Here is a 26,792-nt window from a genome sequence, read left to right as displayed (position 1 = left end):
TATTTTAACAATATTTTCTCTTTCAATCCATGTGTATTGAATTGTTTTCAATTTCTTTCATCAGAGTTTTACAGTTTTCCAAGTACAGATCCTTTGCCTCTTTGGTTAGGTTTCTTTCTAGGTATCTTATGCTTTTTGGTGCAATTGTAAATGGGATCAATTCCTTGATGTCTCTTTCTGCTGCTTTATTATTTTTATATAGGAAAGCAACATATTTCTGTACAATGATTTTATATCCTGCTACTTTGCTGAATTCACGTATCAATTCTAGCAGTTTTTTGGTGGAGTCTTTTGGGTTTCCCATGTAGAGTATCATGTCCTTTGTGAAGAGTAAAAAGTTGACTTCTTCCTTGCTAATTTGCATGCCTTTTATTTATTTTTGTTGCCTGATGGCTGAGGCTAGGACTTCCAGTACTATTTTGAACAGTGGTAAGAGTGAACATCCCTGTCATGTTCCTGACAGTTCAATTTTTCCCCATTGAGGATGATACATGGGTTTATGATTTGAGGTATGCTCCTTATATCCCTACTTTCTTGATGGTTTTTATCAAGAAAGGATCCTGTATTTTGTAAAATGCTTTTTCTGAATCTATTGAGAGGATCATGTGGTTCTTATCCTTTCTTATACTAATGTGGTGTATCATGTTGATTGATTTATAAATATGTAACCACCCCTTCAGCCCACGAATAAGTCCTACTTGATCATTGTTAATAATTATTTCAATCTATTGTAGGGTTTGGTTTGTTAACATCATGTTAAGAATTTTTGCATCCAGGTTTATCAGGGATATTGGTATGTAATTCTCCTTTTCAGTGGGGTCTTTGTCTGGTTTTGGAACCAACGTAATGCTGGCTTCACAGAATGAGTTTGAAAGGTTTCCTTCTGTTTCTACTTTTTGCAACAGGTTTAGAAGAATAGGTATTAACTCTTCTTTAAATCTTTGGTAGAACTCTTCTGGGACGCCACCAGGGCCTGCACTCTTGCTTGTTGGGAGATGTTTATTACCAATTCAATTTCTTTGCTGCTTATGGGTCTGTTCACATTTTTTATTTCTTCCTGTTTCAATTTTGGTAGTTTATATGTTTCTAGGAATTTTTCCACTTATTCCAGGTTGCCCAACTTGTTGGCATGTAATTTTTGTGATCTTCTCTCTTTATTATTTCTATTTATTTGGTGTTTGTTGTGATCTCTCCTCTTTCATTCATTATTTTATTTATTTAGGTTCTTTTCTTTTTCATAAATATGGCTAGGGATTTATCAATTTTGTAAATTATTTTAAAACACTATCACCTTGTTTCATTGTTCTGTTCATATAGTAGTCTGCCATAACCTTTATTTTCCTTCTTCTGAGGGTTTTGGACTCTATTTTCTATTTTCAAGCTCCTTTATGTGTAAGACTATGTTCTGTTTTGAGACTCTTCTATCCTTTTTTTTAGTTCATTTTTTTTGAGAGAGAGAGACAGAGAGACAGAGAGAGAGTGATTGGGTAAGTGGTAGAATGAGAGTGAGAGTGGGAATCTTAAATAGACTCCATGACATTCACAGGACCCCATGAGGGCCTCAATCTCACGACTGTGAGATCATGACCTGAGTCAAAGTAAGGAGTTGGATACTTAACTGACTGAGCCACCCAGGTGCCTTGACACTCCTTCCTTCTTGAGGAAGGCCTGTATCACAGTAGACTTCCCTCTTAGGACTGTCCTTGCTGTATCCCAAACGTTTTGGACAGTCGTGTTTGCATTTTCATTGGCTTCCATGAATTTTGTGTGTGTGTGTGTGTGTGTGTGTGTGTGTGTGAGAGAGAGAGAGAGAGAGAGAAAGAGAGAGAGAGAGAATGGGGGCGGGGCAGAGGAAGAGGGAGAGAGAGAGAATCCCAAGCAGGTGCCACATCCAGTGAGGAGTCTGACATGGAGTTAGATCTCATGACTGTAAGATCATTTTCTGAGCTGAAATCAAGAGTTGGATGCTCAACCGATTCAGCCACCCAGGTTCCCCATCTTCCATGCATTTTGTATTTATTTAATTTCCTGGCTAACCTATTTATTTATTTATTTATTTGGTAGGATGTTCTTATCCTTCCTGTATTTGTGGTCTTTACATTTTCTTCCTCATGGTTGACTTAAAGTTACATAGTGCTGTTTTCTGAAAATATGCATGGTATGATTTCAATCTTTTTGCACTGAGTGAGACCTGTTGTGACCTAGTATGTAATCTGTTCTGGAGAATGTTCCAGGTACAGTTGAAAAGAATGTGCATTCTGCTGCTTTTCGGTGAAATTCTCTGAATATATCTGTTAAGTCCATCTTATCCAGTGTGTTATTCAAAGCCATTGTTTCCTTGTTAATATTCTGCTTAGATGACCTGTCCATTTCTGTAAGTGGGCTTTCCCCCTCTATTTTTATATTATCGTCGATGATTTTCTTTAGGCTTTTTGTTAATTGATTTATATATTTGCCTGCTCCCACGTTGCAGGCAATTATTTACTATTGTTAGATATTCTTGTTGGATAGACCCTTTTATTATGATGTACTGCCTTTCTTCCTCTCTTATTACAGTTTTTTCTGTAAAATATAGTTTGTCTGATATATGTTTGCCTATCTCAAGTTTCTTCTGATGTCCAATAGCATGATAAATACTTCTACACCCTTTCACTTTCAATCTGGAGGTGTCTTTGTGTCTAAAATGGGTCTCTTATAAGCAACGTATTGTTGGGTCTTTTTTTTTTTATTCCATTCTGATATCCTATGTCTTTTGATTGCAGCATTTAGTCCATTTGCATTCAGAATAATTAATGATAGATATTAATTTAGTACCATTATATTACTTGTAAATTCTGCTGTTCCTGTAGATTGTCTCTGTTCATTTCTAGTCTTTGTTGTTTTTGTTCTCTCTTTCCCATTCAAAAGGTCCCTTTTGATAATTTTTGCAAAACTATTTTAATGTTCACAAACTTTATTGGTTTTTGCTTGCCTTGGAAACCATTTCTCCTTCTATTCTGAATGACAGCCATGCTGGGTGCAGCATTCTTGGCTGCACACTTTTCCCATTCAGCATGTTGAATATATCAAGCCACGCACTTTTGGCCTGCCAAGTTTCTGTGGTCAGGTGTGCTGCTAATCTTATGTATTTACCCTCATAGTTTAAGGATCCTTTTTACTAGTTGGTTTCAGAATTCTCTTTATCTTTAGTTTGCAAGTTTAACTATGAAAAATCATGGTGTTGACCTGTTTTTATTGATTTTTAAGGGAGTTTTTTGTGCCTTTTATACTTGAATGCTTGTTTCCTTCCCTAGTTTATGAAAGGTCTGAGCTATATTTTTTTAAGAAAACTTCTCCCCCCTTTTCCCACACTTCTTCTGGGACTCTTATGATATAGTTTTTATTTCACTTGAAGGAATTGATGAGCTCCCTAAGTCCATATTCATGATCTAATAGTTTTCTTTCCAACTCCTTTTCAGCTTGATTATTTGCCATAATTTTATCTTCCATATCACTTAATTATTCTTCTGTTTATTCCATCCTCATTTTAATTACATGAAATTGGTTTTGCATCATAATTATAGCGCTTTTTATTTTAGGGTGACTAGATTTTACGTCCTTTATCTCTACATAAAGTGTTTTTCTGATGTGTTCTATGCTTTGTTCAAGCCCAACTAGTATTTTTATGACTGTTTTTCTAAATTCTTGTTCAGATATATTTCTTGTATCTGTTTTGGGAAAATCCTTGGCTTTGGTTTCTTCTTGATTTTCTTTGCAGGAGAATTCCTCTGTCTTGTCATTTTGTCTAAGTTTGTGTCTTTTGAATGTTATGAAAGATTCTTGTGTTTCCTGCACTTGAGTGCATTGCTATATTAAGAAGTGTTTATACACTGTCCAGGTCCTAGTTCTTCAGGAAATGTTTCTGGGGTATGCTGTGTGCACTCTGTTGTTGTGATTTGGCTGCTCTTTTTTTTTTCTGATAAATCCTCTGCAGAGTTCCTCCTTGCTTACAGTGGAGAAATGTTTGGACCTTCAACTAGGTGTTCTTTGATTTATTTTTTTAAAATAAACCTTATTTAAAAAAAAAAACATGGGGAGAAGCGGCAAGATGGCGGCGTAGGAGGACGCTGGGCTCACCGCGCGTCCTGCTGATCACTTAGATTCCACCTACACCTGCCTAAATAACCCAGAAAACCGCCAGAGGATTAGCAGAACGGAGTCTCCGGAGCCAAGCGCAGACGAGAGGCCCACGGAAGAGGGTAGGAAGGGCGGCGAGGCGGTGCACGCTCCACGGACTGGCGGGAGGGAGCCGGGGTGGAGGGGCGGCTCGCTGGCCAAGCAGAGCCCCCGAGTCTGGCTGGCAAAAGCGGAGGGGCCTGACGGACTGTGTTCCGACAGCAAGCGCGACTTAGCGTCTGGAAGGTCATAAGTTAACAGCTCTGCTCGGAAAGCGGGGAGGCTGGAGGACAAAGGGAGGGAGAGCTGCTGAGCCCCCTGACAACACAGCTCAGTTTGGTGGGGAACAAAGGCGCTCGCCAGCGCCATCTCCCCCGCCCATCCCCCAGCCAAAATCCCAAAGAGAACCAGTTCCTGCCAGGGAACTTGCTTGCTCCGCGCAAACACCCAACTCTGTGCTTCTGTGGAGCCAAACCTCCGGCAGCGGATATGACTCCCTCCAGCTGCCACAGGGCCCCTCTTGAAGAGGATCACCTAAGGAGAAGCGAGCTAAGCCTGCCCCTCCTGCCCCCGTGCACCTTGCCTACCCACCCCAGCTGATAGGCCAGATCCCCAGCATCACAAGCCTGGCAGTGTGCAAGTAGCCCAGACGGGCCACACCACCCCACAGTGAATCCCGCCCCTAGGAGAGGGGAAGAGAAGGCACACACCAGTCTGACTGTGGCCCCAGCGGTGGGCTGGGGGCAGACATCAGGTCTGAATGCGGCCCCGCCCACCAACTCCAGTTATACACCACAACACAGGGGAAGGGCCCTGCAGGTCCTCACTACCCAGGGACTATCCAAAATGACCAAGCGGAAGAATTCCCCTCAGAAGAATCTCCAGGAAATAACAACAGCTAATGAGCTGATCAAAAAGGATTTAAATGATATAACAGTGAATTTAGAATAATAGTCATAAAATTAATCACTGGGCTTGAAAACAGTATACAGGACAGCAGAGAATCTCTTGCTACAGAGATCAAGGGACTAAGGAACAGTCACGAGGAGCTGAAAAACGCTTTGAACGAAATGCATAACAAAATGGAAACCACCACAGCTCGGCTTGAAGAAGCAGAGGAGAGAATAGGTGAACTAGAAGATAAAGTTATGGAAAAAGAGGGAGCTGAGAAAAAGAGAGATAAAAAAATCCAGGAGTATGAGGGGAAAATTAGAGAACTAAGTGATACACTAAAAAGAAATAATATACGCATAATTGGTATCCCAGAGGAGGAAGAGAGAGGGAAAGGTGCTGAAGGGGTACTTGAAGAAATAATAGCTGAGAACTTCCCTGAACTGGGGAAGGAAAAAGGCATTGAAATCCAAGAGGCACAGAGAACTCCCTTCAGACGTAACTTGAATCGATCTTCTGCACGACATATCATAGTGAAACTGGCAAAATACAAGGATAAAGAGAAAATTCTGAAAGCAGCAAGGGGTAAACGTGCCCTCACATATAAAGGGAGACCTATAAGACTCGTGACTGATCTCTCTTTTGAAACTTGGCAGGCCAGAAAGAATTGGCACGAGATTTTCAGGGTGCTAGACAGAAAAAATATGCAGCCGAGAATCCTTTATCCAGCAAGTCTGTCATTTAGAATAGAAGGAGAGGTAAAGGTCTTCCCAAACAAACAAAAACTGAAGGAATTTGTCACCACTAAACCAGCCCTACAAGAGATCCTAAGGGGGACCCTGTGAGACAAAGTCCCAGAGACATCACTATAAGCATAAAACATACAGACATCACAATGACTCTAAACCCGTATCTTTCTATAATAACACTGAATGTAAATGGATTAAATGCGCCAACCAAAAGACATAGGGTATCAGAATGGATAAAAAAACAAGACCCATCTATTTGCTGTCTACAAGAGACTCATTTTAGACCTGAGGACACCTTTAGATTGAGAGTGAGGGGATGGAGAACTATTTATCATGCGACTGGAAGCCAAAAGAAAGCTGGAGTAGACATACTTATATCAGACAAACTAGACTTTAAATTAAAGGCTGTAACAAGAGATGAAGAAGGACATTATATAATAGTTACAGGGTCTATCCATCAGGAAGAGCTAACAATTATAAATGTCTATGCACCGAATACCGGAGCCCCCAAATATATAAAACAATTACTCATAAACATAAGCAACCTTATTGATAAGAATGTGGTAATTGCAGGGGACTTTAACACCCCACTTACAGAAATGGACAGATCATCTAGACACACGGTCAATAAAGAAACAAGGGCCCTGAATGAGACATTGGACCGGATGGACTTGACAGATATATTTAGAACTCTGCATCCCAAAGCAACAGAATATACTTTCTTCTCGAGTGCACATGGAACATTCTCCAAGATAGATCATATACTGGGTCACAAAACAGCCCTTCATAAGTTTACAAGAATTGAAATTATACCATGCATACTTTCAGACCACAATGCTATGAAGCTTGAAATCAACCACAGGAAAAAGTCTGGAAAACCTCCAAAGGCATGGAGGTTAAAGAACACCCTACTAACGAATGAGTGGGTCAACCAGGCATTTAGAGAAGAAATTAAAAAATATATGGAAACAAACGAAAATGAAAATACAACCGTCCAAACGCTTTGGGACGCAGCGAAGGCAGTCCTGAGAGGAAAATACATTGCAATCCAGGCCTATCTCAAGAAACAAGAAAAATCCCAAATACAAAATCTAACAGCACACCTAAAGGAACTAGAAGCAGAACAGCAAAGGCAGCCTAAACCCAGCAGAAGAAGAGAAATCATAAAGATCAGCGCAGAAATAAACAATATAGAATCTAAAAAAACTGTAGAGCAGATCAACGAAACCAAGAGTTGGTTTTTTGAAAAAATAAACAAAATTGACAAACCTCTAGCCAGGCTTCTCAAAAAGAAAAGGGAAATGACCCAAATAGATAAAATCATGAATGAAAATGGAATTATTACAACCAATCCTTCAGAGATACAAACAATTATCAGGGAATACTATGAAAAATTATATGCCAACAAATTGGACAACCTGGAAGAAATGGACAAATTCCTGAACACCCACACTCTTCCAAAACTCAACCAGGAGGAAATAGAAAGCTTGAACAGACCCATAACCAGCGAAGAAATTGAATCGGTTATCAAAAATCTCCCAACAAATAAGAGTCCAGGACCAGATGGCTTCCCAGGGGAGTTCTACCAGACGTTTAAAGCAGAGATAATACCTATCCTTCTCAAGCTATTCCAAGAAATAGAAAGGGAAGGAAAACTTCCAGACTCATTCTATGAAGCCAGTATTACTTTGATTCCTAAACCAGACAGAGACCCATTAAAAAAAGAGAACTACAGGCCAATATCCCTGATGAATATGGATGCAAAAATTCTCAATAAGATACTAGCAAAGCGAATTCAATGGCATATAAAAAGAATTATTCACCATGATCAAGTGGGATTCATTCCTGGGATGCAGGGCTGGTTCAACATTCGCAAATCAATCAACGTGATACATCACATTAACAAAAAAAAAGAGAAAAACCATATGATCTTGTCAATCGATGCAGAAAAGGCCTTTGACAAAATCCAGCACCCTTTCTTAATAAAAACCCTTGAGAAAGTCGGGATAGAAGGAACATACTTAAAGATCATAAAAGCCATTTATGAAAAGCCCACAGCTAACATCATCCTCAACGGGGAAAAACTGAGAGCTTTTTCCCTGAGATCAGGAACACGACAAGGATGCCCACTCTCACCGCTGCTGTTTAACATAGTGCTGGAAGTTCTAGCATCAGCAATCACACAACAAAAGGAAATCAAAGGCATCAAAATTGGCAAAGATGAAGTCAAGCTTTCGCTTTTTGCAGATGACATGATATTATACATGGAAAATCCGATAGACTTCACCAAAAGTCTACTAGAACTGATACATGAATTCAGCAAAGTTGCAGGATACAAGATCAATGTACAGAAATCAGTTGCATTCTTATACACTAACAATGAAGCAACAGAAAGACAAATAAAGAAACTGATCCCATTCACAATTGCACCAAGAAGCATAAAATACCTAGGAATAAATCTAACCAAAGATGTAAAGGATCTGTATGGTGAAAACTATAGAAAGCTTATGAAGGAAATTGAAGAAGATTTAAAGAAATGGAAAGACATTCCCTGCTCATGGATTGGAAAAATAAATATTGTCAAAATGTCAATACTACCCAAAGCTATCTACACATTCAATGCAATCCCAATCAAAATTGCACCAGCATTCTTCTCGAAACTAGAACAAGCAATCCTAAAATTCATATGGAACCACAAAAGGCCCCGAATAGCCAAAGGAATTTTGAAGAAGAAGACCAAAGCAGGAGGCATCACAATCCCAGACTTTAACCTCTACTACAAAGCTGTCATCATCAAGACAGCGTGGTATTGGCACAAAAACAGACACATAGACCAATGGAATAGCATAGAAACCCCAGAACTAGACCCACAAACGTATGGCCAACTCATCTTTGACAAAGCAGGAAAGAACATCCAATGGAAAAAAGACAGCCTCTTTAACAAATGGTGCTGGGAGAATTGGACAGCAACATGCAGAAGGTTGAAACTAGACCACTTTCTCACACCATTCACAAAAATAAACTCAAAATGGATAAAGGCCCTAAATGTGAGACAGGAAACCATCAAAACCTTAGAGGAGAAAGCAGGAAAAGACGTCTCTGACCTCAGCCGTAGCAATCTCTTACTCGACACATCCCCAAAGGCAAGGGAATTAAAAGCAAAAGTGAATTACTGGGACCTTATGAAGATAAAAAGCTTCTGCACAGCAAAGGAAACAACCAACAAAACTAAAAGGCAACCAACGGAATGGGAAAAGATATTCGCAAATGACATATCGGACAAAGGGCTAGTATCCAAAATCTATAAAGAGCTCACCAAACTCCACACCCGAAAAACAAATAACCCAGTGAAGAAATGGGCAGAAAACATGAATAGACACTTCTCTAAAGAAGACATCCGGATGGCCAACAGGCACATGAAAAGATGTTCAGCGTCGCTCCTTATCAGGGAAATACAAATCAAAACCACACTCAGGTATCACTTCACGCCAGTCAGAGTGGCCAAAATGAACAAATCAGGAGACTATAGATGCTGGAGAGGATGTGGAGAAACCGGAACCCTCTTGCACTGTTGGTGGGAATGCAAATTGGTGCAGCCGCTCTGGAAAGCAGTGTGGAGGTTCCTCAGAAAATTAAAAATAGACCTATCCTATGACCCAGCAATAGCACTGCTAGGAATTTATCCAAGGGATACAGGAGTACTGATGCCTAGGGCCACTTGTACCCCAATGTTCATAGCAGCACTCTCAACAATAGCCAAATTATGGAAAGAGCCTAAATGTCCATCAACTGATGAATGGATAAAGAAATTGTGGTTGATATACACAATGGAGTACTACGTGGCAATGAGAAAAAATGAAATATGGCCTTTTGTAGCAACGTGGATGGAACTGGAGAGTGTGATGCTAAGTGAAATAAGCCATACAGAGAAAGACAGATACCATATGGTTTCACTCTTATGTGGACCCTGAGAAATTAACAGGAACCCATGGGGTAGGGGAAGGAAAAAAAAAAAACAGGTTAGAGTGGGAGAGAGCCAAAGCATAAGAGACTGTTAAAAACTGAGAACAAACTGAGGGTTGATGGGGGGTGGGAGGGAGGAGAGGGTGGGTGTTGGGTATTGAGGAGGGCACCTTTTGGGATGAGCACTGGGTGTTGTATGGAAACCAATTTGTCAATAAATTTCATATAAAAAAAAATGAATAAACTAAAAAAAAAAAAACATGATCCAAATACAGAAAAGGAAAAAGAACAACAACAACAAAAATGAACCGAAACAGACAAAAAACTAATCCTGGCTGCAAAATAAAAGAAAGCAAGAAACAAGTAAAAGAGAGAAAGAGAAAGAAGAAAGAAAGAAAGAAAGAAAGAAAGAAAGAAAGAAAGAAAGAAAAAAAGAAAGAAAGAAAGAAAAAGAAAGGGAAACAGAAAAAAAATAAGAGAAAAAAAAAAAGCCTGGTCACATTTCTACCAGAACTGAAGCTGATGCTTTGGGGCACTCTTCAATCAGTAGACCTGGTGCATGGGTGGGGGTTGGGGGAAAGCAATCTGATTTGTTCTTCTGGGGAAGAGGCCTGCTTCTCTGGCTCACAATGAGACCTGCACTAGTAACCCTGTCCCTGTAGGGCACAGGGGTGGGGGGAGATGGGGGAGTTTGGTGTAGGAAGCAACACCAGCCTTCAATGGGGGTGTTGTGTTGCTTGCTGAAGTTTGGCTTTTTTGGTGGTCAGAGGGGAAGATGGTTTCACCACCCCGCATCACTCCCCCACCCCGTCTCCTCCCCGAGTAGGGGAGATCAAGCTTGTCACTGTTCAAGTAGCCTTCACAGACAAGGGACCAATCTTCTCTCCTGTGTCCCAGGCTTCTGCCAGAACCCTGTCTCAACCCTTCTGTGACTTGGTCCTGAGCATACCTGACACCACAGCTATCCTGTGTTTCATCTCTGGCATGCAACTGGGATTCAAAACTCCAAATATTAAAGGACCAGTCAAGGCAGAGACCCACTCACTTTCTCTGGAGGAGAGCCTCACAGCACCTAGTACTGTTCTGTCCCAGAAAAGCAATTGCATGGCTGCACAGGTCCCTGCAATTTATGGTGAGGCACAGCAAAAATCGGGGATCACTTTAACTCCCCCGTACTGTTGAATGGTTGCTCAAAGGCAGCAGCCAAGTCTTTGGCCTTTGGAGATTCAATATACCCTCTTCCAAATGCACCCCAGGAAGGAGAACATACTCTCCTAGTATGGCCCAGGTGATCCCCACCCCTTCTTGTCTGTTGCCCACTCCTGGACCCCCCCTCCTTCTTCCCAAAAACATCTCCACCACCCCCCATTGATTCCATTGAATGGCGTGAACTTCCAAAAGCTCAGAATTTGTACTCCACTGTTTGAAAACCTTGCAATAGTCGGTTCCTCCTGATTCTCAAGTCAATGGATTTGGGGGAGTGCTTTTCTTGGATGAACCCTATGTGCTGCTCTCTCTCCCCCTCTCTCCTTCTCCTCTTCAAGGAAATGGCTCCCTCCCCTCTGCAGCACTGAGGCTCTTCTCTCCCCCAATCACCTACCCACACCATTTACCAGTGACATTCTCTCCCTCAAACTATGCAGATTGTTCTCTTAATCCTCAGATCAATTTCGTAGGTGTTCAGAATGAATTGATGTTGATCTAGCTGTGTTCAAGGGACAAGACAAGCCCAGGGTCCCCTTACTGCTCTCCTATCTAGACTACTCTCAGTTATTAATTTATTTTTAATATTTAAATCTCTGAGAACAGTTTTTCAATATTCTGTTGTAATTCAAAATTTATAAAATTTATAAATATCTGTTTATTCATAACAGAAAGTTTTAAGGAAAAAATTGATAGATGCAAGTAATGATTCAAAAAGCACTTATAAGTTGTACAGTGTTAGATAACAATATTTTATACATTCATATACAGTTTTTCATTCAAAAACTGTTTTAAATAACAACTTATTGAACACTGAGTGGAATAAAAGTAGCTTACATAGTAGCATTACCATGGTTTTATTCCTACACTGTTTTTCTCATGCTATTAAATGAACATTATTTTTTCTAAGGTTCTTGTTTGTACTTTATTCATACACTAATTTTGTTTGTTTCTGTTCTGTTAATGGCTAACCCACCATATGAAGGAAAATAAAAGAACATAGTCAAATTGGTAACTAGACATGTTGGAAATGTGAACTTGCCAATATATATAGAAACACTATTCTTTGTATATTAGTGACTTGCAAGAACCCCTTCAGTCTCATGATTTTCTTAATATGTGTAGGAAAATTTACCAGGAACCTTTTTTTTTACCAAAAACTTTCTTCTTTATCCTGAAGATATATAATAGAGTAAGTAATGAAATTTGAGATATGTAGATGATTATTCAAAACACACAAAAAAATTGAAATTAAAACTTAACTTTTATTTCAGTGACCAGGGATATGTTCTGAGTCAGACTTTTAATGCAAACAAAGAGATATATGAATCCATTTTCAGAAGCATAGTACAATGTTTTACAAGCATAAAAATGTATCTAACTGCATGAGTCATATATGATTATCTATACCATCTCAAGTTTTCATTAAATGTTTATTTATTTTTGAGAGAGAGAGACAGTGAAATTGGGGAGGGGTAGAGAGAAAGGGAGACAGGATCTGAAGCTGGCTCTGCAATGATAGCAAAAAGCCTGATGCAGGGCTCAAACTTATGAACTGCAAGATCATGACCTGAACCAAGGTCAGATGCTCAACCTACTAAGCTACCAAGGCACCCCTCAAGCTTTTATTCAGAGTGAATTTTGGCACTGTCCTTTAATACAATTATTGCAAACTTCTCAAAAAATTCATTATCCTTCCTCACACAAACTTTTCAAGGAAAACAAAGGTCTTGTGATAAGCAGGAATTAAAGTTGCAAATCTACAGATCCTAGAGAAAAGAGAAACTAAATTAATCCATTCAAACTACCAATGCACAGCAGCAACTCAGAAGGAAGCGTCATGTTGTGAGAGATTTTTTAACACTATATAAAGGTGGGTGGCCATTTGCCAGTATCTCCATAGTTAAGGTGTTGAAAGAGTTGACTCTATCATTTGAGAAACATGATATGTGTGTTTAATTTGAATTTAATTTATACATTTCTGTTTATACATTTCTAGTACAAACATTTTTCCATATGCTGGAAATAATGTCTCCAATAAATTTCAAATACTTTTTTTATTTTTATAAATTTCAAATTGCAAGCTTAATACATGTTCTTGGAGAAAAACAGTACTATATTAATGTCTACCAATGAATTGCATGGTAAAGTTAAGTGTATGGTAAAGTTAATATATTTCAATAGATTTATTTTTGGCAAACTATTGAGCTAGTGGAGTTCATATTCATATGTTGATATGTTTATCATATAGGGAACAAGTAAAACAGTTTATGTGCTTCCTGATTAAATCTTCTATTTTTGGTACCAAATCAAATCAGATTGCCATTCCTCTTAATGCATAGTTTTGTAACAGATGATCAACACATAATATAAATTTTGTTATATACAATAAATTCATGCTTTTCAGCTGAATATTTTCAGGTTAGATCAGAAGAGTCAATATATTATTTTTATGTTATTTTTCCAAGCCCACCTACCTGTTTGAATTTCCTTTCTGTATATTAGCTGATAGTCTTATGAGAGAGGAAAAAAAATTTTTGAGTATTTTTTTCCATTTGAATAAAGGCTCATATATGCCTAACTGCCCTAAAGGCTAATTTCCTTGGAGAGCCATTATCATGCAGCTCACATTGTCATTAACCTACACTGTTGAACTTGCTATCAAATAACCTGTAAAAGAGAACAAGCTATTATGTGTCATAGGGCAGATTTATGTTAAATTAGGTTTGAAACAAGTAATGAATTATTGACATTTATTCTGTCTCTAATAACATGACTGCCAATTCAATCAGATTTAATTTAATTTATTTTAATTTAAATTAATTTAATTTTTATTTATTTTTTAAATATAATTTATTGTCAAATTGGCTAACATACAGTGTATAAAGTGTGCTCTTGGTTTTGGGATAGATTCCCGTGGTTCATCACTTACATACAATACCCAGCAAGTGCCCTCCTCAGTTCCCATCAGACATTTTCCCCTCTTCCCCACCTCCCCCATCCTCCCTCAATTTGTTTTCTGTATAAGAGTCTTTTATGGTTTTCCTTCCTCCCTCTCTGTTTGTAATTATTTTTTTCCCCTTCCCTTCTCCCATGGCCTTCTGTTAAGTATCTCAAGATCCACATATGAGTGAAAACATGATATCTGTCCTTCTCTGACTGACTTATTTCACTCCGCATAATACCTTCCACTTCCATCCATGTTGCTGCAAATGGCATGATTTCATTCTTTCTCATTGCCAAGTAGCATTTCATTGTATATATAAACCACATCGTCTTTATCCATTTATTAGGTGATGGACATTTAGGCTCCTTCCATAATTTAACTATTGTTGAAAGCGTTGCTAAAAACATTGGAGTACATGTGCCCTTATGAACCAGTACTCCTGAGTCCCTTGGATAAATTCCTAGTAGTGCTATTTCTGGGTGGTAAAGTAGTTTTATTTTTAATTTTTTGAGGAACCTCCACACTGTTTTCCAGAGTGACTGCACCATTCCCACCAACAGTACAAGAGGGTTCCTGTTTCTTCACATCCTCTCAATCATCAGTAGTTTCCCGAATTATTCATTTTAGCCACTCTGACCAGTGTGAGGTAGTATCTCATTGTGGTTTTGATTTGTATTTCCCTGTTGATAAGTGATGTTGAGCTACTTTTCATGTGTCTGTTGGCAATCTTGATGTCTTCTTTGGAAAAGTGTCTATTCATGTCTTCTGCCCATTTCTTCACTGGATTGTTTTTCAGGTGTTGAGTTTGGTAAGTTCTTTATAGATTTTGGATACTAACCCTTTATCCAATATGCTATTTGCAAATTTCTTTTCCGATTCCATTGGTTGCCTTTTAGTTTTGTTGATTGTTTCCTTTGCAGAGCAGAAGCCATTTATCTTCATGAGGTCCCAATAGTTCATTTTATTTCCTTTAAGTCCCTTGGCTTTGGAGACGTGTTGAGCAAGAAATTGCTGCAGCTGAGGTCAAAGAGGTTGTCGCCTGCTTTCTCCTCTAGGGTTTTGATGGTTTTCTGTCGTATATTTAGGCCTTTCATTAATTTTGAGTTATTTTTGTGTATGGTGTAAGAAAGTGGTCTAGTTTCATTCTTCTTCATGTTGCTGTCTAATTCTCCCAGCACCATTTGCTAAAGAGACTGTCTTTTTTCCATTGAGTACTCTTTCTTGTTTTGTCAAAGATTAGTTGGCCATACATTTGTGGGTCTAATTCTGAGTTCTCTATTCTATTTCATTGGTCTATGTGTCTGTTTTTGTGCCAATGCCATGCTGTCTTGATGATTACAGCTTTGTAGTAGAGGCTAAAGTCTGGGATTATGAGGTCTCCAGCTTTGGTTTTCTTCTTCAATAATATTTTGGCTATTCAGGGTCTTTTGTGGTTCCATACAAATTTTAGGATTGTTTGTTTTAGCTTTGAGAAAAATGCCAGTGCAATTCTGATTGAGATTGCATTGAATGTGTAGATTTCTCTGGGCAGTACTGACATTTTAACAGTATTTATTCTTCTAATCTATGAACATAAAATGGTTTTCCATTTCTTTGTGTTGTCTTCAATTTTTTTTCATAATCTTTCTGTAGTTTTAGGCATACAGATATTTTACATCTTTGGTTAGGTTTATTCCTAGGTATTTTATGGTTCTTGGTGCAATTGTAAATGGGATCAACTTCTTGATTTTTCTTTCTTTTGCTTCATTATTGCTGTATAAAAATGCACTTGGTTTCTCTACATTGATTTTGTAACCTGTGACTTTGCTGAATTCCTGTATAAGTTCTAGCAGTCTTTAGGAGTCTTTCAGACTTTCCATGTAGAGTATCATGTTTGTGAAAAGTGAAAGTTTGACTTATTCTTTGAAAACTTGGATGTGTTTTATTTTGTTTTGTAGTCTGCTGATGTTGTTAGGACTTCCAACACTGTGTTAAAAACAGTGGTGAGAGTGGACATCCTTGTCGTGTTCCTGATCTCAGGGTGAAATATCTCAGTTTTTCCCCATTTAGGACGATATTAGCTGTGGGTTTTTGACATATGGTGTTTATGATATTTAGGTACGTTCCTTCTATCCCAACTTTCTTGAGGTTTTTTATTAAGAAAGGATGCTGTATTATGTCAAATGCTTTCTCTGCATCCATTTGCAGGATCAAATGGTTCTTATCCTTTGTTTTATTAATGTGATGTATCGCATTGATTTATTTGTGAACATTGAACCAGCCCTTCAGTCCAGGAATGAATCTCACTTAATCATCGTGAATAATTCTTTTTATATGCTGTTGAATTTGATGTGCTAGTATCTTGTTGAGAATTTTTGCATCCGTATTCATTAGGGATATTGGCCTTTAATTCTCCTTTTTTTGTGGGGTCTCTGTCTGTTTGGAGAATCAAGGTAATGCTGCCTTTATATAATGACTCTGGAAGCTTTCCTTCTGTTTCTTTTTTTTGGGAAAAGCCTGAGAATTATAGGTATTCAATCTGCTTTAAATGTCTGGTAACATTCCCCAGGGAAGCCATCTGGTCCTGGACTCTTATTTTTTGGGAGATTTTTGATAACTGACTCAATTTCTTCACTAGTTATGGGTCTGTTCAATTTTTTTATTTCTTCTTATTTGAGTTTTGGTAGTGTGTGGGTGTCTAGGAATTTGTTCATTGCTTCCAGGTTGTCCAGTTTGTTGGCATATAATTTTTCATAATATTCTGTGATAATTGCTTGTATTTCTGAGTGATTAGTTGTGACAAACCCATTTTCATTCGTGATTTTACCTATTTGGGTACTCTCTCTTTTCTTTTTGAGAACTCTGGCTAGGGGGTTATGAATTTTGTTTTGTTTTTCAAACAACCAACTGTTAATTTCATTGATCTGTCCTATATTTTTTTTGATTCTATATTGTTTATTTCTGCTTTGGTTTTTTTTAATACTCTTCTTCTGCTGACTTTTGGGTTTCTTTGTTGTTCTGCTTCCAGTTCCTTTAGGTGTGCCGTTAGATTTTGTATTTAGGATTTTCTTCTTTCTTGAGATAGGCCTGTTCCTCTTAGAACTGCTTTTGCTGCATCTCAAAATGTTTGAAATGTTGTGTTTTCATTTTAATTTGTTTTCATATATTTTTTAAATTTCTTCTTTAGTTGCCTTGTTGGCCATTCTTTCTTTAGTAGGATGTTCTTTAACCTCCACGCATTTGGAGGTTTTCCAAACTTTTTCCTGATGTTGATTTCAAGTTTCATAGCATCGTGATCTGAAAGTGTGCATGGTAAGTTCACAATTCTTTTACATTTATTGAGGACTGTTTGGTGACCTAGTATGTGATCTGTCTTGGATAATGTTCCATGTGCATTTAAGAAGAATATGTAATCTGTTGCTTTAGGATATAGAGTTCTAAATATATCTGTCAAGTCCATTTGGTACAGTGTATCGTTCAGGGCCATTGTTTATTGATTTCCTGCCTAGATGATCTGTCCATTGTTGTAAGTGGAGTATTCATGTCTCCTGAAGTTACCACATTCTTACCAATAAGTTTGCTTATGTTTGTGATTAATTGTTGTATATATTTGTGTGTCCTTAATTTGGTGCATAAACATTTACAATTGTTTATTGATGGATAGACTCTGTAATTATGATATAATGCACTTCCTCATCTCTTGTTCCAGCCTTTAGTTTGAAACCTAGTTTGTCTTATATACGTATAGCTACTCCAGCTTACTTTTCACTTCCCTTAGCGTGATAGATAGTTCTCCATCCCCTCACTTTCAATCTGAAGGTGTCCTCAAGTCTAAAATGGGTTTCTTGTAGACATAAAATAGATGGGTCTTTTTTTAAAATCCATTATGATACCCTATGTTTTTTTATTGGATAATTTAGTCCATTTGCAATCAGTGTTAATATTGAATGATATGGATTTAGAGTCATTGTGTTATCGGTAGGTTTCATGGTTGTAGTGATGTCTCTGGTAGTTTGTGGTCTTTGCAACATTCCGCTCACAGAAGCCCCTTTAGGATCTCTTGTAGGGCTAGTTTAGTGGTGATGAATTCCTTCAGTTTTGTTTGGGAAAACCTTTATCTCTCCATCTATTCTGAATGACAGGCTTCCTAGGTAAAAGATTCTTGGCTGCATATTTTTCCTCTTCAGCACATTGAAATTTTCCTGCCACTCCTTTCTGGCCTGCTAAGTTTCAGTATATAGGTCTGCTACTACCCTTATGTGTGTACCCTTGTAAGTTAAGGCCCATTTATCCCTAGATGCTTTCAAAATTCTCTCTTTATCTTTGTATTTTGCCAGTTTCACTATGATATGTCAAGCAGAAGTTACCTCTGAGGAGAGTTCTCTGTGCCTCCTGGATTTCAATGTCTGTTTCTTTCCCCAGATTGGGGAAGTTCTCAGCTATGATTTGTTCAAGTACACCTTTTGCCCCTTTCTCCATCTCTTTTTGTTCTGCAACTCCATGATATGGATATTGTTCTTTGTCATTGACTCACTTATTTCTCTAATTCTCCCCTCATGGTCCAGAATTTTTTTTACCTTTCATTTTCTCAGCTTCATATTTTCCCATAATTTTATCTTCTATTTCACCTTTTCTCCCCTCTGCCTCTTCAATCCTCGCTGTCAAGCCTCTAGTTTATTTTGCACCATGTTTACAACATTTTTTAATTCACCATGACTATTATTTAGTTCCTTTATCTCTGCAGCAATAGATTCTCTGCTGTCTTCTTTGCTTTTATCAAGCCCAGTGATTAATCTTTTGACTCTTAGTCTAAATTCTTCTTCAGTTATAGTGTTTATATCTGGTTTAATCAATTCTTTAGCTGTCATTTCTTAGAATTGCTTTTGAGGAAAAGTATCTCATTTCATCATTTCAGCGAGATTTTTGTCCCTTATGTGTTTTAAAAGATTGTTATGTACCCTGCTCCTGTGAGCACTACTATATTATAGAGGGGTCATACACTGGCCCTCCAGGGCCTGACTCTTCAGGAGGTTTTTTTTTTTTTTTTTTTTTTAGAGTGTTACTTGCTCTCTGTCCTTGTGATTTTGGTTACTTTATCTCCCTACTTGTAGTGATGTTTTGGATACTCCCCCAGGTATGCTTTGATTTGTTCCTTGAAACAACCCTAAAGAAAAACAAACAAACAAACAAACAGAAACAAAAACAAGCAAACACACAAACAAAACAAACAAACAAACAAAAACCAGAAACACAAGCTATAGGTAAACAACAGGGTGGAGGCAGTGTTGATGGAGGAAGCTTTATCCCATACAAAGGGACAAATAACAGGGGCAGGGAAAAGGAAAAGATAATAAAAATTGAGCAGAGAGACTATATGGCTTAATCCAGAGAGAAAGAAAGGAATATAAAGAAGGAGATATAGAATATATATCAAGAGAATAGATTAAATATGTGTGCTTAAACAAACCAACAACAAGAGTAACCAAATTAGAGGAGAGAAGAGATAAGGAGAAAAGTAAGGAAGAATATATCTATATAATAAGAACTGTCCACAAATTAAATCAGGCTATGCAACAGCACTGGTCTGGAGGAGGGGCTGTCTGGTTTGTCAGCATCAATCCCGCTCCAGTAGATATGAATTTACCAGGAGCAGAGAGATGTGGCTTGGTGTAGGCGGATCCAACCTCCACTGTGGGCCTACTGTCCCTTCCCTGAAGATCCACTTTGTTGGTGATGGAGAGAAAAATGGTAACACCTCAGTCTCTCCTCCCTGGACCGTGTGTCCCAAAACACTCTGTTCAAGCCATCCTCATTGTACTGTGGGTGCAACCCAGGTGGTTTGTCCTGCTCTGCCAACTGACACCGGCACCTCCCTAGCATTTGGCTGGGTTTTAAACCCCGAAGTGTTTAAGGTTCCCACTCCATCTGCCCTGGTTTCAGGGAAGTGCTGCTCTTTTGAATATATATCCTCTTCCTACAGCACTCCAGGTGCATGAACAGGGCAACTGGCCCCAGTCCAGAGAAAGCCCCACAGGTAGAGATTAGATCTTTCTCCATTCCAGTCTGTGGCTTTTCTCTTGTCCAGATACAGTTCTATGCTTCCCCAGCCTCCCTTTCTCTTCCCTTTGTCTCGCCACAGAAGCGGATCCCTCCTCTCCATTCATTTTATCTCTCCCAGTTCTCAACCACACACCTGTGGCCAGACTGTCCTGGTGGGTCACTGGAAGCATGTCTGTTACTTTGCCATCCAGATTCTTGGAGTTCAAAGTCCTTTGGCCTCAATACTGCTTTGTTTGAGAGACAAGGTAACTTCAGATCCCCCTATTTCTCTGCCATGTTGACCCTTACTCCAGATTTAATTTAATTTAATTTATTTTTTTTTTCTTAATGTTTATTTATTTCTGAGACAGAGAGAGACAGAGCATGAGTGGTGGAGGGGCAGAGAGAGAGGGAGTCACAGAATCAGAAGCAGGCTTCAGGTTCTGAGCTGTCAGCACAGAGCTCGACACGGCGCTCGAACCCACAAACCATGAGATCATGACCTGAGCCGAAGTCAGTCGCTCAACTGACTGAGCCACCCAGACACCCCTCCAGATTTAATTTTAAATAAGGAAGTTACATTTACTCTCTTTATGCTATATAAATCTTTCACACATTCCCTAGTTAAATATGGTTTATGAGTATATGCTTTTCCCTATAAAAAATAAAAATGAGGATATTTTCCTTTAAGCTACAAAACTGGTTACTAGAGGCCATTGTGACTCTTTATTCAGATTAAACTTTAGAATTCCCTTTAAGTCTGTGCAAATTAAAATAACTGTATTTTACCAACTTTCAGGGAAAATAATTTTCTATATAATATATATTTTACATTATTGCATAATGTTAATGCTGCCCATTATGTAATTGTACTCTACAATAGTAAAGCTCAACACATTGTAAGCAGAAATAGTGTTTTTAAAATCTTTTGTCTGTTGGACCTGTTCTGGACTTTATTAGAATGGAGCGCATCTGTGTGTGCATACTGGTGGGGGGTTCGGGGAGGGCAGAGAGGGAATATAGAGGGAGTATGGTGGCTTATAGATATAACTTATGTAAAACAATTCTCAGAAGTAAGGGAAATTAATCTTTTAAGTTTGGTCACTGAGCCCTTTAGATTGCTGCCATAATGAAGGTCCTCCAATATGTGAAACCAGGAACAGGTAAGGAAGTGAGGGTGCAGGGAAAGAAAATTAGTTATTATCAGAATTTAGTTATTCAGCACTTGGAATGGTACCATTCTTTAAAGTCACTTAAAATCCCAGATAACTATAGCACAGTGTATACTTGATTTTATATATATATATATATATATATATATATATATATATATATGTGTGTGTGTGTATAAAACCTCCAAAAATTTTAGTTTCTTCTTTGTGTATGTGATAAAATCAGTCTGATTATGCTTTGTCATGACTTTGAAGAGAATATAGCAATAGAAAAATCAGTAAGTTGCCATAAAGTTCACAAAGTGTTTTCATTCATTTATCAAATATTTATACATTGGCTACTTTATGCCATGTGCTCCACTCTTTGTCAGAAATACACTAGTATACAAGAAAGCAGGCATTCCCTGTTCCCAAGGAGCTTATTCTTGAGAGGAATAATAGACGTTTAAAACAATGACACAAATTATTAATATAAATAAAAAATAATACCACAAAGAAATACGTGCTTCTTACAAGACTGTGTACTCTGACAGGCTTATGTTGCTTGGAGAGAGGGTGGTTTGGAAAGGCATCCTGTATCTCCTTTAAAATTCACAAACTCTGTGAGGTTGTAAGAGCCAGTATTATCATTTTCTCTATTTGGAACATGTACCAATTGAGGTCTAAGAAAGTGGCAAGATATTCAAATCTAGTTTTTTTTTTTTTAAAGATTTTTACTGTGCCATGCTCCTTTCCTGACAGCAATAATTTGACAATTGAATAGTATGAAAAATTTTCTCTAAAATTACTCCTAAAAGATTTGTACACTACCAGAAGCTTTTGTAGTGGTTTTTTTTTTGCCTTCTCCAAATCATCTCTATTCACCTTAAAATCTCATGCTGTAAGTAAGCTACCTTATTTTATTTTATTAAATTACTAATAGCAAAAAGTAATGAGTAAATGGAGTTAAATCTTTTCTTCCTGCCCTTCACCTATCTTATACCCTCTATTAAAATACACTCTATTTCAGAAATCATGTGACTTCACTCATATGAGGACTTTAAGAGACAAAACAGATGAACATAAGGGAAGGGAAACAAAAATAATATAAAAACAGGGAGAGAGACAAAACATAAGAGACTCATAAGTATGGAGAACAAACTGAGGGTTACTGGAGGGGTTATGGGAAGGGGGGATGTGCTAAATGGGTAGGGGGCATTAAAGAATCTACTCCTGAAATCATTGTTTCACTATATGCTAACTAATTTGGATGCAAGTTTAAAACAAAATAAAAAATAAAATTAAAAATATAAGAACTAAAAATAATACACTCTATTAGGGCCCCTGGGTGGCTCAGCCAGTTGAGCCCCTGACTTCAGCTCAGGTCATGATCTCATGGCTCCTGAGTTCAAGCCCTGCATCGGGTTCTGTACTGACAGCTTAGATCCTGGAGTTTGCCTCTGATTCTGTGTCTCCCTCTCTCTCTCTCTCTCTCTGCTCTCCCCAACTCGCATTCTGTCTCTCTCTCAAAAATAAATATTAATTTCTTAAATTACAGTGTGTTGAAAGTAGTACATTCAATGAAACAGAACAAGTAAGTGGTATGATCTTTGTATCTTTTCAGAAAGAAGAAGAAAAACAAAGCAAAATAACCAACCCAAAGAAGTGGGATTTATTTTTCTTTCCAGAGCTTAGAGTGGTAGAAAACAGAAGGTAGAATGAAGAAAAGTGGAAAAACTCTTTCCTTTTTTTTTTTATCCACTGCAAACTCTGCTGAAAAGTTAAAGAGAAATCTACTCAATGTAATAGTTCTTCTCACACCAAAGTGTTCATAGTGAGGAAAATTCGGCAGCAGGCCCAGAGGAAGATAAATGAACACTACATTGATTAGAGTTAAAAGTTAGAAAGTATTATTCTTTTTCATAGCTAACGTTATAAAGTTGATGAAGATGATTTTTTAAACATATACAAGGAATGAAACCATAGAGAAGTCTATTACTGTGTCTTAAGTATGTTACAACCAGAAAAGTTGTTGGATTCATTCAAACTACTTAGCAAAGAATTACTGAATTAAGTCATTTTGCTGAGTTTACTATTTTGTTGATTGGATTGGCTACTTAAGGAAAAAAACTCGTGGTTGCTCCTTGTGATCAAGGCCTTGTGTCTGAGATAATAACTATGTTTTGTTCCATGTATGTCAGACTACACCTTGAGTACTGGGCTCAGTTCCAGGTGCCACCATTATGTGCTTAATCTAAATTCCAGCCCTCATCTACTTTTGTGTTATTTTTTTTAATTTTTTTTTCAACGTTTATTTATTTTTGGGACAGAGAGAGACAGAGCATGAACGGGGGAGGGGCAGAGAGAGAGGGACACACAGAATCAGAAACAGGCTCCAGGCTCTGAGCCATCAACCCAGAGCCCGACGCGGGGCTCGAACTCACGGACTGCGAGATCGTGACCTGGCTGAAATCGGACGCTTAACCGACTGCTCCACCCAGGCGCCCCTACTTTTGTGTTATTTTAAAAATTAATATTTTTAGCTTATATTTACTTCTGCTTTATTTTACATGACATTTAGAGGTGCAGAGAAATGAAACCAACCTTCTTGATATGTGGGTCCTCTAAAGATCTAATCCAGCTATTAGTGCCACACTTGAATAGGGTCATTCATAAGCTGAATTCTATTCAGAGGGTATAAATATTCAGTCAATCAGTCAAGTCAGTCATTGTAAAAAAGACTTGAAGTTATAAAGTCTGTGACCAAGATGATGAAGATGAAGCTAGGCCACACACATGAAGAGCAGCTAAAGAAAATGGAAGATATTTAGCTTCATTCATGTAATGAAGGCTTGGGGTGGAGTTGGAGCAAAATTGAGGTCTTCAAATGTCTAAAGAACTATTATATAGATGAAGGATTCAACTTGATTGTTAACACTACAAGAAGCAGAATTAAATCAATAGATGGAAGTTAAAAGGAAGCATATTTTGTCTAAATACAAACAAAACCTTTCTAAGAGTCACAGCTGATCAATAATGCAATGGATTATCTCAGGACATAACAGATTCTTTGTCATGTGAGATGTTCAAATATCTGGGTAAATGCATGTAAGACTATGAGAGAGAAGAGTCAAATGTTGGCATTTTGAGAAAAACAAATAAAATGTAAAAGATGTGAATTTTTATGCAGCTAAATTTATTCATTTTTTGCTATTAAAATACCTTTTCCTTTTTGAAATGATGGTGTTAGAAAAAATTTAAAATGTCTTAATTAGCAAAACATGTTGGCAACTCATTTATGAAATAAAAGGAAATTTACTGGTGTGTGGAATTGAAATTTTTGGAAGTACTGGACTAGATGATCCTTAAGATTCTTTCTTATGTTGAGTGTCTATGATTAAAATTTTGAAAGGATGACAAAAAAGAGTTAGAAGTGTATGTATAATCATTAAGAAATATGCATGAATATTAGAGTGGGAGAGAGCCAAAGCATAAGAGACTGTTAAAAACTGAGAACAAACTGAGGGTTGATGGGGGGTGGGAGGGAGGAGAGTGTGGGGGATGGGTATTGAGGAGGGCACCTTTTGGGATGAGCACTGGGTGTTGTATGGAAACCAATTTGTCAATAAATTTCATATATATATATAAAAATTAAAAAAAATAAATAAAACTCAATATTATCGGAAAAAAAAGAAATATGCATGAAAAATTTATCAGATTAATTTTTCTACTTCAGACTAGGCTTGATTTGTCCAAAGGCCCTGTATCTGTAGCAAAGGAAGCAGGCATTGCTAAGAGATGCAAAGGATGCAGGTCACATTTGTTAAACACATCCTGCTGTATAGTTTTGCTATTGTTTGTTACAGTCTGTGTTCTTCTCCACTGTCTTACTGTTTCTTTGAACCTCTCTGTGAAGTATTTTTCTACCTTAATGTCTCTACTAATTTAAATAATTATTGGTTTGGAATTAATTATTCAATTAGAAAGTGCCATTAGAAAATGGGTCAAGGTAACTGGCAAGTGAATAACTTTATGCATATAAAATAATCATATTAGGAATTGTATTTGCAGTATGAGAGTCTTACAAATATTATTTCACTCAGTTTTACTTGAAACTTTATGTTCTTTTTTGGCAGTGCATTGTGTTGAATGCATTCTGGTGCTAATCAGATCATAACAATTTCCCAGAAAAGAGCTGTATCTGTGATCTGCATGTAAAAACATTTGAAAATTTCATACCTGGCCAAAGATACTTTACTTCTATTAAATTGTCAGTTTTCACATACAGCAACATGAGGTTTAAAAAATCTCAAATATGGGTGCGTGGGTGGCTCAGTTGGTTAAGCATCTGACTTCAGCTGAGGTCATGATCTCGTGGTTCATGAGTTCAAGCCCCACATCAGGGTCTGTACTGACACCTCAGAGCCTGGAACCTGATTCAGATTCTGTCTCCCTCTCTCTCTGCCCCTCTCCTGCTTGTTCTCTGTCTCTTTCTCTCTCAAAAATAAATATTAAAAAAATTTAAAAAATAAAATAACAAAATAAAATAAAAATAAAAAGTCTCATATATATGCACTTTTATATGTGTAGATTTGACTGAAGATACAAAAGTAGGAGTTTTTGCTGTTTCTGGTACTTGTTGTGAGTAAATGCTACTTATAATGTCAACAAAATTTCATTTTATTAATCAAAATTTATTTAAAAACTCTAAGATTATATGATGTTTGTGACAGAAAGCTCCATTTTATTTATTTTTATTTTTATATGAAATTTATTGTCCAATTGGTTTCCATACAACACCCACTGCTCATCCCAACAGGTGCCCTCCTCAATGCCCATCACCCACTTTCTCCTCCCTCCCACCCCCCATCAACCCTCAGTTTATTCTCAGTTTTTAAGAGTCTTTTATGGTTAGCCTCCCTCCCTCTCTATTTTTTTCCCTTCCCCTCCCCCATGGTCTTCTGTTAAGTTTCTCAGGATCCATATAAGAGTGAAAACATATGGTATCTGTCTTTCTCTGACTTATTTCACTTAGCATAACACTCTCCAGTTCCATCCACGTTGCTACAAAAGGCAATATTTCATTCTTTCTCATTGCCAAGTAGTATTCCATTGTATATATAAACCACAATTCCTTTATCCATTCATCAGTTGATGGACATTTAGGCTCTTTCCATAATTTGGCTATTGTTGACCCCAGCCGCAGCACTTTCTTACTTGACTCATGTCCAAAGGCAAAGGAATTAAAAGCAAAAATGAACTATTGGGACCTCATGAAGATAAAAAGCTTCTGCACTGCAAAAGAAACAATCAACAAAACTAAAAGGCAACCAATGGAATGGGAAAAGATATTTGCAAATGACATATCAGACAAAGGGCTAGTATCCAAAATCTATAAAGAAATCACCAAACTCCACACCTGAAAAACAAATAATCCAGTGAAGAAATGGGAAGAAAACATGAATAGACACTTCTCTAAAGAAGACATCCAGATGACCAACAGGTACATGAAAAGATGCTCAACGTCGCTCCTCATCAGGGAAAAACAAATCAAAACCACTCAGATATCACCTCACACCAGTCAGAGTGGCCAAAATGAACAAATCAGGAGACTATAGATGCTGGAGAGGATGTGGAGAAACGGGAACCCTCTTGCACTGTTGGTGGGAATGCAAACTGGTGCAGCCGCTCTGGAAAACAGTGTGGAGGTTCCTC

The sequence above is a fragment of the Felis catus genome, chromosome X, assembly GCF_018350175.1.
Source record: "Felis catus isolate Fca126 chromosome X, F.catus_Fca126_mat1.0, whole genome shotgun sequence".
Lineage (NCBI taxonomy): Eukaryota > Metazoa > Chordata > Mammalia > Carnivora > Felidae > Felis > Felis catus.
The sequence above is the reverse complement of the archived record's forward strand: the minus strand, read 5'-3'. Positions refer to the sequence as shown.